We start from the raw sequence: 11,283 nt of genomic DNA, 5'->3' as shown, positions 1-11,283 counted from the left end.
GTTGAGCATCCGACTTCAGCTCAGGTCATGATCTCACAGTTCGTGAGTTCAAGCCCCGCACTGGGCTCTGTGCTGACAACTCAGAGCCTGGAGCCTGCTTCAGATTCTGTGTCTCCTTCTCTCTCTGCCTCTCCCTCTCCCTCTCTCTCTCAAAAATAAACATTAAAAATTTTTTAAGAAAAATTAATAATAATAATATATTTAAAAATAAAGCATTTTAAGGAGATTCTTTTTTTGCTTATCCATCTATGATCAAAAGAAACCATATGTAGATTCACAAAAGTCAAGTCTCAAGTTAAGCTTCACTTTTTCCAGGAAAACTATTCAACCTTCTACTTTCAATTTTATCCCTCCCAAGAAATGTTCTACATTATAATAAGTTCATAATAGAAGTTCAACAAACTGCTTTTCCCTACCTTTCACTATCTTTCCCTATCTAAAGATCACTTCTTTAGAAGAAATTAAGCAATCAACTAGCTGAGCCATCTTCAGAGAAGAGGAAAAATAAATAATTCTACCTTTGAACTACACCCTTAGAGGCTTTAGATTCTCTTACTTTTTGTCTATGCTGTGTATTACATGAGCTTCTATGTACTATAAATCATTAATAAATATTTTTGATGACGTTAAGGAAAATGATGATTATGGTGATGATAATGATCAAAATATCAGAAAACCTGTAAGTATTATTATCTTCATTATATCACTTTTTCATTGGATAGGCTCCTCAGCTGCTCAGTGAGTTTGTTATCCATGACTTCTGGATACATCTGGAAAATTACCCCCTGTTTTAGTTCAAGGGCAAATAACTTTAAAATGTACTGAGGGTCTTTATATTATACTTTGTGATACTGAGGAATGTATAATTTGGACTATTGTGAGCTATGTACTTGGTCCAGGTAAGACAGTTCCCAACATTTACCCAAGCTAACTATATGTAAGACTAGTTCAACATTTTGTGTGTGTGTGTATACATCTAGACCTAGAAAGATATGCATAGTTCCCAGAAGATGGACTGCTATGAAGTTCTGAGTGATGACTGGGATGGCCTTAATACTCCCCTCCCCTCCCCTAAACTTTAGACAAGTTTTTTTCCTGACTATAGGCCCTTGACCTCCCTTTACTTGGAGCATTTTCTTTAGAACATTTAAAATTGCCAATTCTTCTCCTGCCACTTTGAAAACTAGATAAAGTTTTTCACAGTCTTTTGCCAGTTTTACAGCACCTAAAAAGCATCTCTTTGAAAAGTAATCATCCAGAAAGAAAGTGTCCCTATCTCCTAGTCTCTGTGGGAAAGTAGGAGCCAACGACCAAGTCTAACTACCTAATGCCAATTAACAAATACAGGTGGGCTAATCACATTGACCAACCCTCCCCTACTTCAGTGTCCTCCAATACTTTCCCACTGGTTCATCTCAGGGCTTAAAAACCCTTGTTTCAGTGGAGTTGAGTTAAATCTCTCCTCCTATTGCAAAAGTTTTGAATAAAATCTTCCCTGCCTGTTTAGCTCTATCCAGTGTAATCTTTTCTGACAACCAAGAAGTTAATACCTCTCTTAAAGGAAGTCACTGCTGTCTCTGCTAACAATCCTGATTTGCTGACCTCCTTCTGAAAGAAAACACTGCTTGATTTACACAATTCCTGGGTTGAGTCTCTCTGACAATACATACCCCATGACATTTGTTGGTATTACTGTCAGAAAAATATAATACAGGAAAAGTAACATTCAGGAAGAGTCCAGTATGTTTAAATCAACCTATATATTTTATGCAATGCATGCAAAAGAGTTTGTTGGTGCTTAAAAATGTGATTCATTAAAAATGTGAAACTCATGTTTCAGTCATTCCTAAAACCTCCTCAAAAGCCAGTTTAAGCTAAAAATGTATCATTCAGATCTACAAAAAAGTAAATTTCAAGTAATAATGTGCTTTGTGCTTCTCAAAATGTATTCCATAGAAGAGTAGTTGTGTGAAAATAAACTTTCCAATTGAATAAGTTTGAAGTATGTTAAAGTAAAGGAAACATATTCATTTATTCTAGGACTTCTGGAACACTTGGACACTCTTCAGCACTGTGAATCTCCAAGAAGCCTTGCAGTATGTAGCCACTCCAGAACTCATTTCAACCAAGGATCCCTTTTTTATTGAGCATCCTGTGGAAAGAGTAACTAATGACTGAAATAGGAAAAATATTACAGTCCATTAATTGCACACTTTCCATGAGACTAGCACTGTAATGGACATCTAAAGTTATGCTCTCCATCCATGACGAACTTTGGCTCTGTTTTGAGACACTGAAAAATAAAATTAAGGAGGTTGCTTCTGTGGCTTTTGAGATCTTAGAAAAAACAAAGAGTAATTTGTAATCAAAAGTCTTGAAACAAATTAGTTCTCCTAAAATATGCATGAGTAAACAATCCTTGATTTTTCAGTAAATTATCTGGTTTGGGCTTTTAGAGTCAAGTCGGTTCACTACTAGGATTAAAAATAATAGAGAAATAGGTTTAAAATCCTAAACTTCTAATCAAGGAGTTCCAGAAAATCTGATTTGGGGTCAGAAACAGTTACAGAATATTGGGATGACCAACCTGTATTTTTGTATCCTTTGGGTAAATACCCAGAAGTGCAATTTCTGAATCGTAGTTCCATTTTTAACTTTTTGAGGACCCTTCCTACTGTTTTCTAGAGTGCCTGCATCAGTTTGCATTCCCACCAACAGTGCAAGAGGGTTCCCCCTTCTCACCCCAATGTTTATACCAGCATTATCAACAATAGCCAAAAACTATATAAAGAGCCCAAATATCCATCCACTAATGAATGGATAAAGAAGATGTGGTATACATATAATATTGAGTATTACTCAGCCATCAAAAATAATGAACTCTTGCCACTTGCAATGACATGGATGGAGCTAAAGTATATTATGCAGAGAGAAATAAGTCAGTCAGAGAAAGAAAAATACCATGATTTCACTCATATAGGGAATTTAAGAAACAAAACAGATGAACGTATGGAAAGGGGAGGAAGAGAAAAAGAGAGGGAAACAAACCATAAGATAGAGAACAGAGTGCTGATGGAGGGAGGGAGGTGGGGGATGGGCTAGATAGGTGATGGGTATTAAGGAGGGTACTTGTTGTGATGAGCACTGGGTGCTGTACGTAAGTGATGAATCACTGACATCTACTCCTGAAATCAATATTGCACTGTATGTTAACTAACTGGAATTTAAACAAAATTTTGAAAAAAAAAAAAAAAAGCAAAATCATAAAAAAAAAAAATGATGACCAAATTTTCCATTAAAGTTATTTCTCTTCAGCATCCTTTTTTATTTACAAATAGGTTTTTATTTACAATTTGCAAAATTATTTCCTATTGTTTTCATTTCACTTTTTATACAGAATTTTATTTCTGACAATTGAGAAGAAGGGAACTGGTATTCAAGGCTTTAGAAAAACTGCGCACCAGCCTCTTGCAAAGCATGGCCTTGACATAGGCGCCCTCTGCTGGCCGTCCTCCTGAAGTGCAGATTCTGGTCTTGGTGTTTGGTTTTGTTTGCTTACTGGTTCATTCGCTTTGTTACTTTTATCTGCTATTTTATTTGAGGGATCACTGCATCTCTTTAAAAGGTACAACCTAGGGGTGCCTGGGTGGCTCAGTCAGCTGAGTGTCTGACTTAGGCTCAGGTCATGATCTCACAGTTCGTGAATTCAAGCTTCACAGCAGGCTCACTGTTGTCAGCACAAAGCCTACTTTGGATCCTCTGTCCCCCTCTCTCTCTGTCCCTCCCTCGCTGTCATTCCCTCTCTCAAAAATAAAAAATAAAAAAACAAAAGATACAATCTAAGAAATCTAGAAACCTGCAGTTTAGAAACGACAGCAAACAACAGGCTGTATCATATTTTAAGTAGGTGTGACACAGGATGTAATCTTATCCTTTAACTTGCTAATTGTTACTGATACACAGTAGCACCTACCAAGAATATAGAAGAGTGTGGATATGCTAGAAGAGTGTGGACACCATCAGCCAAAGCTTAAACAAAACAAAAAGACCTCATCCAGACATAGTTTCTGAAGATCAACTAGATGAGAAACAGTTCTCTTACCCAGAGTGAAAGCAGGTCACAAAGAATCTTCCAAGACAAACAGATCAAACCCAAGAACCAATTGGGGGTAAATAGTGCCTCTACCAAAGATTATGTTGAACAAGAGACAATAAGAAACATTCTCACAGATGCCACAACTTTGTCAAATAGCTTACAAGACAGTCCTGGAGAACACGTGGATGTTTTACTGTTTGTCTTCACGTTTTCTCCAATTTATGTTAGTGTCAGGCATGTATTAGGAACAGTACTCATTACTGATTGGTTAATTTTATTTCTTCACAGAATTGCAAATGTAGAAAGGGAAAGATATGTTGCTTTCAAATCTGGCTACAGTGTGAGCCTTGGAGGAAGTAGCATTCCTTTTACAGAAAGAACTTCTTCTTTTAACACTCTTTTGATGTTGCACAGATAGAATTGAGAGCTAATCTGTATAGTGGGATATGAACAAAGAGGGGAAAAATAACTCTACATATTAATATCTCAGAAACATCAAATTTTCTGCTACTAATCTTCAAAAGAGAGAAGGTGGGGACCTGGAGATAGGTTATCTAAACTACTCTCAGTACCATCTAATCTGTATAGGTTTTTGAGCCCCAGGAAATACAGAAGTCCCCCGTATAATTAACTGGTGATACTGACAGTCCATAACCCCACATGCTTAGAACACAGACACCGGCAATCAAGAATTGGAGAGCCAGCAGTGGTAGGGGATGGAGGGAGAGAAACTTTTCACTTTTTTCTTTTTTTCTCTTTTTTCTCTTTTTTGTTTCTTTTATTTTTTCTTAAATACAGAAAACAAAAAAATTCATATTTCTTTTTTAATTTGTATTAAAAATATTTTTCTATAATTTTTTCTACTATATTCTCTATTTTGTGTATTTTAGTCTACTTTAGTGTATTCATTTTTTCAAATTCTCAAACGATTTACTTTTTTTTCTCTCCCCCCCCTTTTTTTTTATTTTGTTTCTCTAATCTGTCAAACCACTTTCTACACCCAGACCAAAACACACCTAGGATCTAGCATCATCTATTCGATTTTTGTGTGGGTGTGTTTTTAATTATTAATTTTAATTTTTTATAACTTTAATTTTTTTAATTTCAATTTTTCTACCTCATTAATTCCTTTTCTCCCTTCAAAATGACAAAACGAAGGAATTCACCCCAAAAGAAAGAGCACGAAGAAATGACAGCCAGGGATTTAACCAACACAGACACAAGCAAGAAGTCTAAACCACAATTTAGAATCTCGATAATAAGAATACTACCTGGAGTCAAAAATAGATTAGAATCCCTTTATACAGAGATAAAAGAAGTAAAAAATAGCCAGAATGAAATTGAAAATACTATAACTGAGCTGCAATAACAGATGGATGCCACAGCGGCAAGGATGGATGAGGCAGAACAGAGAATCACCCATATAGAGGACAAAGCTTATAGAGAATAATGAAGCAGAGCAAAAGAGGGAGATCAAGGCAAAAGAGCACGATTTAAGAATTAGAGAAATCAGTCACTCATTAAAAAGGAACATCAGAATCATAGGGGTCCCAGAGGAGAAGAGAGAGAAATGGAGGTAGAAAGGTTATGTGAGCAAATCATAGTGGAAAACTTTCCTAACCTGGGGAAAGACACAGACATCAAAATCCAGGAAGCACAGAGGACTCGCATTAGATTCAACAAAAACCGACATTGAACAAGGCATATCATAGTCAAATTCACAAAATACTCAGACAAGGACAGATTCATGAAAGCAGCAAGTGAAAAAAAGTCCCTAACCTACAAGGGAAGACAGATCAGGTTTGCAGCAAACCTATCCACAGAAACCTGGCAGTCCAGAAAGGAATGGCGGGATATATTCAGTGTGCTAAATCAGGAAACTATGCAGCCAAGAATTCTTTATCCAGCAAGGATGTCATTCAAAATAGGAGACATAAAAAGTTTCCCAGACAAACAAAAATTAAAGGAGTTTGTGAAAACTAAACCAACCCTGTAAGAAATATTAAGGGGGACTTTCTGAGGGGACAAAAGATGAAATATATATATATATATATTATATATATATATATATATAATATATATATAATATATATATAAAATTAAATACCAAAAGCAACAAAAAATTAGAAAGAACCAGAGAACACCACCAGAAACTCCAACTCTACAAGCATCATAATGGCAATAAATTCATATCTTTCAGTACTCACTCTAAATGTTAATGGACTCAGTGTTCCAATCAAAAGACACAGGGTAACAGAATGGATAAGAAAACAAGATCCATCTATATGCTGTTTACAACAGACCCACTTTACACCTAAAGACACCTTCGATTGAAAATAAGGGGATGGAGAACCATCTATCATGCTAATGGTCAACAAAAGAAAGCCGGAGAAGCCATACTTATATCAGACAGTCTAGACTTTAAAATAAAGACTGTATCAAGAGATGCAGAAGGGCATTATATCATAATCAAGGGGCCTATAGACCAAGAAGACCTAAGAATTGTAAACTTTTATGCGCCAAATGTGAGAGCACCCAAATATATAAATCAATTAATCACAAACAAAGAAACTCATTGATAGTAATACCATAACAGTAGGAGACTTCAACACCCCACTCACAGCAATGGACACATCATCTAATCAAAAAATCAACAAGGAAACAGTGGTTTTGAATGACACACTGGACCAGATGGACTTAACAAATATATTCAGAACATTTCATCCTAAAGCAGCAGAATATACATTCTTCTCCAGTGCACATGGAACATTCTCCAGAATAGACCATACACTGGGACATAAATCAGCCCTAAGTAAGTACAAAAAGATCAAGATCATGCCGTGCATATTTTCAGACCACAATGCTATGAAACTCGAAATCAACCACAAGAAAAAATTTGGAAAGGTAGCAAATACTTGGAGACTGAAGAACATCCTACTAAAGAATGAATGGGCTGGGGATCCTGGGAAGATGGTGGCGTAGGAGGATGCTGGGCTCACCGAGTGTCCTGCTGATCACTTAGATTCCACCTACACCTGCCTAACTAACCCAGAAAACCGCCAGAAGACTAGCAGAATGGAGTCTCTGGAGCCAAGTGCAGACGAGAGGCCCATGGAAGAGGGTAGGAAGGGCGGAGAGGCGGTGCACGCTCCACAGACTGGCAGGAGGGAGCCGGGGCGGAGGGGTGGCCCGCCGGCCAAGTAGAACCCACGAGTCTGGCTTGCGAAAGCGGAGGGGCCGGACGGAGTGTTTTCCGACAGCAAACAGGACTTGACATCTGGAAGGTTATAAGCTAACAGCTCTGCTGGGAGAATGGGAGGGCTGGAGGACAACGGGAGGGAGAGTTGTTGAGCCCCGGACGACAGAGCTCAGCTTGGCGGGGAACAAAGGCACTGGCCAGCGCCATCTCCCTCTCCCATCCCCCAGCCAGAATCCCAAAGGGAACCAGTTTCTGCCAGGGAACTTGCTTGCACCACGCAAACACCCAAAGTTGTGCTTCTGCGGATCCATCCCTCCAGCGGGTCTGACTCCCTCCTGGTGCCACAGGGCCCCTCCTGAAGCAGATCTCCAAAAGAAAAGCCAGCTGAGCTTGCCCCTCCCACCACTGTGTACCTTGCTGATCCACCCCACCTAATACGCCAGACGCCAACACCACAAGCCTCGCAGAATGCAAGTAGCCCAGATGGGCCATGCCACCCTGCAGTGAATCCCGCCCCTAGAAGAGGAAAAGAGAAGACACACACCAGTCTGACTGTGGCCCCAGCGGTGGGCTGGGGGCAGACATCAGGTCTGACTGTGGCCCCGCCCACCAACTCAAGTTATTCAAGACAGCACAGGGGAAGTGCCCCGCAGTCCCACACCACTCCAGGGACTACCCAAAATGACCAAACGGAAGAATTCCCCTCAGAAACACATCCAGGAAATAACAACAGCTAATGAACTGATCAAAAATGATTTAAACAATATAACAGAAAGTGAATTTAGAATAATAGTCATAAAATTAATCACTGGGCTTGAAAACAGGATAAAGGACAGCAGAGAATCTCTTGCTACAGAGATCAAGAGACTAAGGAACAGCCAGGAGGAGCTAAAAAATGCTATCAACGAGTTGCAAAATAAAATGGAGACAACTACGGCTCGGATTGAAGAGGCAGAGGAGAGAATCGGTGAACTAGAAGATAAAATTATGGAAAAAGAAGAAGCTGAGAAAAAGAGAGATAAAAAAATCCAGGAGTATGAGGGGAAAATTAGAGAACTAAGTGATGCACTAAGGAGAAATAATATATGCATAATTGGTATTCCAGAGGAGGAAGAGAGAGGGAAAGATGCTGAAGGTGTACTTGAAGAAATAATAGCTGAGAACTTCCCGGATCTGGGGAAGGAAAAAGGCATTGAAATCCAAGAGGCACAGAGAACTCCCTTCCGATGTAACTTGAATCTATCTTCTGAACAACATATCATAGTGAAACTGGCAAAATACAAGGATAAAGAGAAAATTCTGAAAGCAGCTAGAGATAAACGTGCTCTAACATATAAAGGGAGACCTATAAGACTCATGACCGATCTCTCTACTGAAACTTTGCAGGCCAAAAAGGAATGGCAGGAGATCTTCAATGTGATGAACAGAAAAAATGTGCAGCCAAGAATCCTTTATCCAGCAAGTCTGTCATTTAGAATAGAAGGAGAGATAAAGGTCTTCCCAAACAAACAAAAACTGAAGGAATTCATCACCACTAAACCAGCCCTCCAAGAAATCCTAAGGGGGATCCTTTGAGACAAAGTACCAGAGACATCGCTACAAGCATGAAACCTACGGACATCACAATGACTCTAAACCCATATCTTTCTATAATAACACTGAATGTAAATGGATTAAATGCGCCAACCAAAAGACATAGGGTATCAGAATGGATAAAAAAACAAGACCCATCTATTTGCTGTCTACAAGACACTCATTTTAGACCTGAGGACACCTTCAGATTGAGAGTGAGGGGATGGAGAACTATTTATCATGCTACTGGAAGCCAAAAGAAAGCTGGAGTAGCCATACTTATATCAGACAAACTAGACGTTAAATTAAAGGCTATAACAAGAGATGAAGAAGGGCATTATATAATAACTACAGGGTCTATCCATCAGGAAGAACTAACAATTATAAATGTCTATGCGCCAAATTCCGGAGCCCCCAGATATATAAAACAATTACTCATAAACATAAGCAACCTTATTGATAAGAATGTGGTAATTGCAGGGGACTTTAACACTCCACTTACAGAAATGGATAGATCATCTAGACACACGGTCAATAAAGAAACAAGGGCCCTGAATGACACGTTGGATCAGATGGACTTCACAGATATATTTAGAACTCTGCATCCCAAAGCAACAGAATATACTTTCTTCTCGAGTGCACATGGAACATTCTCCAAGATAGATCACATACTGGGTGACAAAACAGCCCTTCATAAGTATACAAGAATTGAAATCATACCATGCATACTTTCAGACCACAATGCTATAAAGCTTGAAATCAACCACAGGAAAAAGTCTGGAAAACCTCCAAAAGCATGGAGGTTAAAGAACACCCTACTAACGAATGAGTGGGTCAACCAGGCAATTAGAGAAGAAATTAAAAAATATATGGAAACAAATGAAAATGAAAATACAACAATCCAAATGCTTTGGGACGCACCGAAGGCAGTCCTGAGAGGAAAATACATTGCAATCCAGGCCTATCTCAAGAAACAAGAAAAATCCCAAATACAAAATCTAACAGCACACCTAAAGGAAATAGAAGCAGAACAGCAAAGACAGCCTAAGTCCAGCAGAAGAAGAGAAATAATAAAGATCAGAGCAGAAATAAACAATATAGAATCTAAAAAAACTGTAGAGCAGATCAACGAAACCAAGAGTTGGTTTTCTGAAAAAATAAACAAAACTGACAAACCTCTAGCCAGGCTTCTCAAAAAGAAAAGGGAGATGACCCAAATAGATAAAATCATGAATGAAAATGGAATTATTACAACCAATCCCTCAGAGATACAAACAATTATCAGGGAATACTATGAAAATTATATGCCAACAAATTGGACAACCTGGAAGAAATGGACAAATCCTAAACACCCACACCCTTTCAAAACTCAATCAGGAGGAAATAGAAAGCTTGAACAGACCCATAACTAGAGAAGAAATTGAATCAGTCATCAAAAATCTCCCCACAAATAAGAGTCCAGGACCAGATGGCTTCCCAGGGGAGTTCTACCAGACGTCTAAAGCAGAGATAATACCTATCCTTCTCAAGCTATTCCAAGAAATAGAAAGGGAAGGAAAACTTCCAGACTCATTCTATGAAGCCAGTATTACTTTGATTCCTAAACCAGACAGAGACCCAGTAAAAAAAAAAAGAACTACAGGCCAATATCCCTGATGAATATGGGTGAAAAAATTCTCAATAAGATACTAGCAAATCGAATTCAACAGCATATAAAAAGAATTATTCACCATGATCAAATGGGATTCATTCCTGGGATGCAGGGCTGGTTCAACATTCGCAAATCAATCAACGTGATACATCACATTAATAAAAGAAAAGAACCATATGATCCTGTCAATCAATGCAGAAAAGGCCTTTGACAAAATTCAGCACCTTTTCTTAATAAAAACCCTCGAGAAAGTCGCGATAGAAGGAACATACTTAAAGATCATAAAAGCCATTTATGAAAAGCCCACAGCTAACATCATCCTCAATGGGGAAAAACTGAGAGCTTTTTCCCTGAGATGAGGAACACGACAAGGATGTCCATTCTCACCGCTGTTGTTTAACATAGTGTTGGAAGTCCTAGCATCAGCAATCAGACAACAAAAGGAAATCAAAGGTATCAAAATTGGCAAAGATGAAGTCAAGCTTTCACTTTTTGCAGATGACATGATATTATACATGGAAAATCCAATAGACTCCACCAAAAGTCTGCTAGAACTGATACATGAATTTAGCAAAGTTGAAGGATACAAAATCAATGTACAGAAATCAGTTGCATTCTTATACACTAATAATGAAGCAACAGAAAGACAAATAAAGAAACTGATCCCATTCACAATTGCACCAAGAAGCATAAAATACCTAGGAATAAACCTAACCAAAGATGTAAAAGATCTGTATGCTGAAAACTACAGAAATCTTATGAAGG

The sequence above is a fragment of the Neofelis nebulosa genome, chromosome 3, assembly GCF_028018385.1.
Source record: "Neofelis nebulosa isolate mNeoNeb1 chromosome 3, mNeoNeb1.pri, whole genome shotgun sequence".
NCBI lineage: Eukaryota > Metazoa > Chordata > Mammalia > Carnivora > Felidae > Neofelis > Neofelis nebulosa.
The sequence above is the reverse complement of the archived record's forward strand: the minus strand, read 5'-3'. Positions refer to the sequence as shown.